The sequence below is a fragment of the Lactuca saligna genome, chromosome 4 (assembly GCF_052625555.1).
Source record: "Lactuca saligna cultivar CGN05327 chromosome 4, ASM5262555v1, whole genome shotgun sequence".
Lineage (NCBI taxonomy): Eukaryota > Viridiplantae > Streptophyta > Magnoliopsida > Asterales > Asteraceae > Lactuca > Lactuca saligna.
The window spans coordinates 197,865,282-197,873,170 of NC_136420.1; the positions used below are offsets into that span (position 1 = coordinate 197,865,282).

General features: G+C 34.6%; 1 pseudogene across 1 annotated transcript; it reads left to right on the forward strand.

The window, feature by feature from the left end:
- The first annotated feature begins 4,787 nt into the window (after positions 1-4,787).
- On the forward strand, positions 4,788-7,639 carry LOC145040423 (uncharacterized; annotated as a pseudogene). Its single transcript, XR_013679893.1, has 7 exons — positions 4,788-5,168; positions 5,397-5,459; positions 6,471-6,545; positions 6,637-6,674; positions 6,782-6,911; positions 7,003-7,063; positions 7,199-7,639. The product of XR_013679893.1 is annotated as an uncharacterized LOC145040423 (transcript).
- Positions 7,640-7,889: the final 250 nt, after the last annotated feature.

A 7,889-nucleotide genomic window follows, 5' to 3' on the forward strand; every position in this document is an offset into this window, starting at 1 on the left:
CCAGCTCCTACTCGTCGAGTAGACCACACAAATCATGCGGGCTGACTAAACTCTACATGATGAGTTGGGGCCTCTAACTTGTCGAGTAGGCTTCTTTAATTTCTTGAAATCCCTAAAATCTCATTCCTAGAAATCAGGATGTTACAACAAAGCTCTAAATCATAAGGACTAGAGGAAAATCCAAGAGAGGTAATGGTGGTGCTAAAGTTTTCAAACCAGGCATGAGGTACTTGTTTCAAACCGTATAAATCTTTTCGGATATGAAAAAACATGGCCAAATGGGAGAACCACACTACTTGTGGGATGCATGTAGACTTCCTCAGTGAGATCCCCATTAAGGAAGGCATTTTTTACATCTATTTGATACATAGACTAGTAACGAGCCGCTGCAATGGCAAGTAAACTGCACATTGATAGTATACAAGCAACTGGAGCAAAAGTCTCTTCTTAGTCAATTCTGTATTCTTGATGGAACCCTTTGACAACAATTTATGCTCTCTATCTATCAATGATGCCATTAGAATGTGTCTTTACTTTGTAAACCCATTTAGAGCCGATAAGAGACTTACCTAGAGGAAGCAGAACAAATTCCCAAGTTTGAGCTTTTTGTAAGGTGTGAAGTTCATCTTGGATAGCGTTCTGCCACAAAGGGTTGGTGGCAGCTTCCTTTAGGAGTTAGCTTCGTGACGAGACATAATAGTTGAATAACGTTCAAAATCACGAAGATGAGAAGGAATGTTTCTTACCTTTTTTGAACGTCTCAGTTGAGGTGGTGGATCTGAGGGTTGAGGATACATATTAGGAATAGCCGATTGTTCTATTTGACTTCGTACAGTGGAAGTAGATGATTCTGAATTCAAGGTATTAGGTTTAGTGGAATCTGAGTTATGTGAGTCGAGAGATACCGAGGGATCGGTAAAAAATGATTCGAAAGGAATCCGAGTTATGTGAACATCTTTTATTCCCAAAATGTGACATGAGAGATACGTAGCCATTTAGAGATAGGATCCTAACATTGATGCCCTTTATATTCAAGTTCATACCTGAGGAAGCAATACGAGGTTCGAGTTTCGATCATTCACAACGTTGTAGCTGAATAAAGTAGGAACAAACCCACACCCGAAGAAGATTGTATGTGATGGGTTTTCATACAAAATATAAGTTTTTTTTTTTGACAAAAACCATAACGGGAGACTTTAAAAATAAAAAGTTTATTTTTAGTTCATAAAAAAATAAAACCATCAAGGATCCATTTGTAGAGGGTATAATGAAATAAAAACAACCAAAGGGTTTTTAGAATGATAACCTTTGAAGCCTATAAACCCATTTGGTTTTGGGGTGTTGATGAAGATTGCAAAAAATCAAAGAGCATGATTTTTCTCTATGTGTATCCACCATCAAGAGTAAGGCACTTGGGATTCTAGTTCCTTATTGTATTCTTGAGTGTCTTAGGCCTTTAAGTTCTTAAATCAAATAAGCACTAAAGGAGACAACTCAACGAAGCTTTTAAACCATCAAACTAGCTTCAAGAGAGAGAGAGAGAGAGAGAGAGGGAGAGAGAGGGAGAGAGAGAGAGAGAGGGAGAGAGAGAGAGAGAGGAAGGCTCGAAAAACATTTGACCATATGCTTCTATTTGAGAGAAAATGCTCTAGACTCAAACAACTAGCTCTTAACTCATGCATAAGGCTTCCTTTTATACTCCCATGCAAGACATGCCTTTATATTAAATTAATATAAAGCACACTAACCTTTTAAGAAGCAAGGGGGACAAGATATCGAGGTTGACAAGCAACCTCCATTCCCTTTAAAAAATTCATCCATAACTTTATTAATAAGAAAGATTCTTCAGTTTTTATAAACTCTAATTTATTAAAATATAAACTTTGTCTTTAGGTAAAACACAAAAGAATCCAACTAGTCCAAAAGATTGTGCATGACTTATTAATTCATACCATATGAAATAATAACTGGCTATACTCTCTTATAGTTATTATTTTCACAAAAATAATTATTCCCTAATTAAAATACAAGAATTGATATTATTTATTAATAATCATATTAATAGTAAATATACAAAATGTGCCAAGTTGAGAAAGGTGTGACCCTATAGGATCACATATTATTAGCAATGTCACTCAATAATGGTTCTTGGGCATAGTAATTCAACAGTAAGCAGGGTAGATACCATGAAGAGGTTCATATTGGGACTTGTTTTGAAGAATAGGAGTAGGATGTCGATTAATGGTGTAAACCTTTGTGAAAGCTGCTTTGCCCCAAAATCGTTTGAGGACCTATGAAGAGACCAAAAGGGTTCGAATTGTGCCTAGAATGTAACGATGTTTTCTTTCAGCATGCCCACGTTGTTGGGACGTGCCCGAACATGAGTATCGAGACATGGAACCTTGTTGATGCAGAAAATAAAAAAGAGAAGACTCTTTGTATTCCATGGCATTGTCGACACAAAATAAATTTATAGATTTGGAGAATTGAGTTTGAACCATTTTTTAAAAATTGATATAAATGTTTGGTAATTCAGATCTATGTTGCATCAAATAGATCCAAGTAAAGGGAGTACTATCATCGACAAATATAAGAAAATATTGTGCACCTCCCATAGTGGAATGAGGTGTCGGTTGCCAAACATTAGAGTAAATTAGATCAAAAGATTGGGAAGAAGTGAATTCATTTGCATTAAAAGGTAAGGCATGATGTTTACCAAGTTCACAAGATATAGAAGAAAATGATGAAGGTTTAACAGTACCAAGTAATCCAGACTAGACAAGCATATTAAATCTCAACTAAGAAATATGACCTAATCTCGAATGCCAAATATCAAAAGATGAAAAATTGGAGTTAGAAGCAAAAAAATTGGAAAATGAAGGTGGGAGACAAAGGTAGATAACTTCAAACAATCTTCTAACCCTACGACCTATTTCAAGTGTCTCCCCAGTCCGCGGATCCTTCGCAACACAACCAAAAGGAGAAAATAGACAAATTAAGTCAGATTCACAAAGTTACCCAACTGAGACAAGATTGATACATTGGTTTGAGACATGGACCATCTGATTTACAACAATTGAGAAGTTGATATAATTCCACTAAATTGAATAGGTAAACGTGTCATGTGATTGAAACAGCATGAGTCATAAAACCGTATGTTACCTGAAGAACAGTTGGTTTCATTAACTCCCATTGATCCGGTCATGATGCATTCAATCAACTCCTGGTTCATCCTCATAAGTTCCATAATATCAATATTGGTGTTGGGAGTTATAGACTCATGTGTAATCGAACCAGCAACAACATTTGCATTAAGTGGTGGACGTTGGGATTTAGATGACTTAGTGTGACAAGGATGCTTTGGACAATCTGATCCATAGTGTTTTGGGTGTTTAACCTCGCACCACTTGCACGAGCGAACCGAACAATTTAGAAGGAGGTGTGATGTAGACTTACAGAAAGAACATTCACTAGAGTTCCATTTATTTGCAGATTTCCTTTTTTTTTTTGGAGAAGAAACGTGGAAAATAGTGTATGATAAAGTTTGAGTATGGGACCTGGTTTGATTTTCCTGACTTATGAGTTATGAAATGGCAACATCAAGTGTGGGGAGTGGGTGTCTGTGAAGTAGGGATGAACACTGCTAGAAACTTGACCATTAGCGACGGAATCAACTACAAATTTTATCCATAGCTAATCAATGACAACTTACCAAGGGATCAACGATGGAATACACAAAAATTTCGACTAGCATACTTATATAATTTTAGAGAGGTATTTATGAGGGATCTTCGACCGATTGCTAATATTTTCTCGACAAAAACATTTCATCGTTAATCCGTCTCAAATTAAAACCTCTCAGCGAGGGAATAACGATGGATTGCTAAAAATCATAGCCTGGCCCTCGCAAATCGATCGCAGAAAATTGACGCCTCATTTTTTCATTCTCCGCTTTTCTTCTTTTCTCGTTCCCTGGTTTATTTTCATTCCGACATATTTCTTTCCCAAAGCCCTAATTGACCCTATGTCGACTCAAATCCATCTCACATCCTCTTTGGCTTCCCTATCGATTCGTCTCCATTCCTCATTGACTCATCGTTTCCCAGCCAACGCCATTCAATCCTCTATTGTCTGATCAGATCTCCTACTATAACTGCTCAGCAATCACCAACCGAAGAGGAAGGAGAGTTGACTCTCAAATCTGTTCGAGTCACGTTTCCGATCATGGCAATTAGGAAAAATCTGACCACAACTAATCACCACCATCATTTAGAGTCAATGGTGACTCGCCCGTCAGGTGTCGACAAGATACCAAAGCTGAATGCGGTGATACTTGGCGAGTCTCTTGCATCCGAGGAGGACGATCTTGTTTTTCCTAGTCACGATTTCTCCTAACAGGCACATGTACCATCTCCTCAAAAGGTATCATCCTCAAAAATGATCAATAGCAGATCATCTGCATATATTATTTGATTTCGTCAGAAAAATAGAGTTGGTGTCGAGTCATATACATAAGTTTTGAACTATAAAGGCGATAGTCTAGTTTTGATTATTGAGAAATGATTGATGGCTACATAAACATGTAGAACTAATATTTCAATGAGAAAATATTTTGACCTAACAAGAACAAAGAGGACAAAATTCAATTTGAAGTCTTCTACTTTGGATTTTCAAAATACAAAGTGAACTTTAATCACAAGAAGGAAACAAGTCTTATTCTATGTTCTTTTTAATAAACATTTCCATCATATAATCGATGATTTGGGGCACCATTTCAGTACTTGGAGATGTACAACAGATCAATTGAAGATCCTGGTGGCTTTTGGTCTGATATTGCATCAAAATTCTATTGGAAAGAGAAATGGGGTCAACAGGTTTACTTAGAGAATCTTGATGTTACAAAAGGGAACATCAAAATTGAGGTAAACAATACTTTTATCTTTCTGACATCTACCTCTTTCATCTTGTATCACACACCTAATCAGCCATTGGTCATTCCTATCTATCTACTTTGTGGTTCAAGGGTGGCATCACCAACATCTGTTATAACTGCTTGGATAAAAACAGAGTCTAGGAATTGCAATAAAGTTGCACTTCATTGGGAAGGAAATGAGCCTGATGTTGATGGCTCATTAACTTACAGACAACTGTTTGAAAGAGTCTGCCAGGTATGATGCGTTTACATACTTGAGTGTACATGTTAATTATCAAATGGGTTAAGATCACAGAATATTACTTACTAGAGAAACCATAATTGTAGCTTTTTAAAGCTTTTGCAAACCAAAAAGCTTTTGAGAAATGAAAAAGCTATTGGATGAGCTTTTTCAAAGAACTTGTTAATTAACAAGCTCTTGCAATGAGATTTTTTTAATTATTCTGTATTTCCCATATTGTAGATGCTAGTCCTTACACTTACATGCCGCATAGACGCCATGTCAGCAAAACTTAGTTGTATACCTGTTAACGAGTGACCTACTTGTAACATTCTTGTAAATACAATGACTTAGTACGTATGAAAAAAGGTAGGACAAATCAAAAAGTACATTGCAATCCTATGACCTTAACTGTTATTAAATTGTTTTCTTTTCCAGCCATTTTGATAAATTTGGTGAAATTATGGATTATGGACAAATCAAATATTTTTATGATTATTATGGTTTCCAATGTGCTCCAAATGTTGAGTGGTTGTTTTTTTCAATAATTACTAAATCTTTTTAGTTTCATAAAGTTATCTGCTTTTAATTTTGGGATTGTTGGACTTTTGAATTTTTTATCTTATGCTCTATATTAGCATAGATTTCTTTCATCTTTTAATTCCAAATATATAGTTCATGTGCATAATCTTGTATATTTTGGAGTACCTTGTATTCACCTTATCTGTTCTATGGCACATTTTAAAATCATTTAATGTAAATTGAAGTTCTTCATTTATATATCAAACAGTTTATCTTTATTATAAAACTTTTTGATGAATTTGTTATTCATTGATTCATTCACCCCTCCTTGATGTTGTATGCAATGTTGGAAGGGCTTTTTGTTGAGCTACCATTTGCAACTTTTTTCATGCAAAAATTTCTTTTTTCTTGATGATATCTTTAGCTTTTCATGTTAACTACATTTTCAGTCCTCCTGTTGTCTAAAAGTTCCATGTATGCATACAAATTTCACACTCAAAGGATGTAACCTTTTAGCATTCCATATCAACTTTCTATTCAATACAAACAAAAAGTAATTAGGAATAATAGAAATAAAAAAAGGACACAAGAAAGTAGCCAAATTATAGGTTTGATTGTGATGACTATTTTCTTTAAATATGATAATTAAAATAATGGGATGCCCTTTGCAGAAATTTTTGATGTTTCCCTGTTAATATAGTAAAACTTTTGGGCTTTTTTCACAGGAGAGTAGTTTCTTGAATATATATATATATATATATATATATATATATATATATATATATATATATATATATATATATATATATATAACAGAGAATTACTGAACAAGCTGGTGTTGTTTTGACACTTGATCCTAAGCCAATTGAGGTAATCAGTAATCGAGTTTTTGTGTGTTGACTTTTTTTTATCAGATATTATAATGTACATTTTATTTATTTATTTATTTTCTTCTTGACAGGGAGACTGGAATGGAGCAGGATGCCACACTAACTACAGGTACTTGTTTTTTTATTTTATTTTTGGTTGGATGGAATGGAATGGACCTTTCCACATCATTTTTATTACATTAAAATTCACTTACATTTTCCTTTCAATTTTTACAGCACATTCAGCAAAAAGGCGATTCTCAACCTTTCCCTTTGCCACTCAGACCACATCAGTGCTTATGGTGAAGGAAATGAAAGAAGATTGACAGGAAAACACGAAGCTGCCAACAACAACACATTTTCGTAGGTATCTAAAACCATAAAAAAAAATTATACCAAATTCAAAAAAATGTAAAACCAATAAAAATTCATGCTTTTAAATATCATTCATCTGACAGGGTGTTGCTAACCATGGTTGCTCAATCCGTGTGGGGCATGACACTAAGAAGGCAGGCAAAGGTAAAATATAATGTTACTCGATCTTCTTTATTAAGTTGTTCTTTCTGTATTAAGTCAAAAAGAAACACATCTATATATAGCTTACTAAATTGAGAACTACTTGATGAATGTGTTTCCATGGTTTGTTGTGTGTAGGTTATTTGGAAGACAGGCATCCAACATCAATCATGGATCCATACACAGGGACTGGATTACTTGCAGAAACTACTCTCCCGTGGGAGCCTACTCTTGAGGCTGAAGCACTTGCTGCTCAGAATTACCTTGTTTTTTTTATATATTTTTTGGTCGGAATTGGAATTCAATTCCATTCTTGTCCTGTATTTAGTTCGCCTAATTTCATGGGAATCGGAATCCAATTCCATTATGGTCCTTTCGGATGCAATGCAAGATATGAAGCAATGGAGTATATGTATGTGAAAATGCAAAATATGAGACGAATTAAGATTATGGTAAACATTGATATTTGATGTTTTTGGATGTTTTGTTAAACTTTGATATTTGATATTGGCATTTTAATATTAGTGTTTGGTTTTGGATTGTATAATTATTTGATTCATCGGGTAATAAATTGTTATTGTTTAGTTTGGGATTGTATAACTATTTGATATTTTTAGTATTTTTTGTAATAAAAAATTAATATTATACATTTGCTAGGGATCAGCGACAGAAACAAAAAAAATCACATCTAAAAATTGCGACTGGTCAGCGACGGAATGTAAAGAGACAGATTTAGAGGTTTGCGAGGGATTAGCGACATAATATTTTTGTTACTGATGTCCTAAATAACAGTATTATGGGACTAATTTGCGATGGATATTCCGTTGCT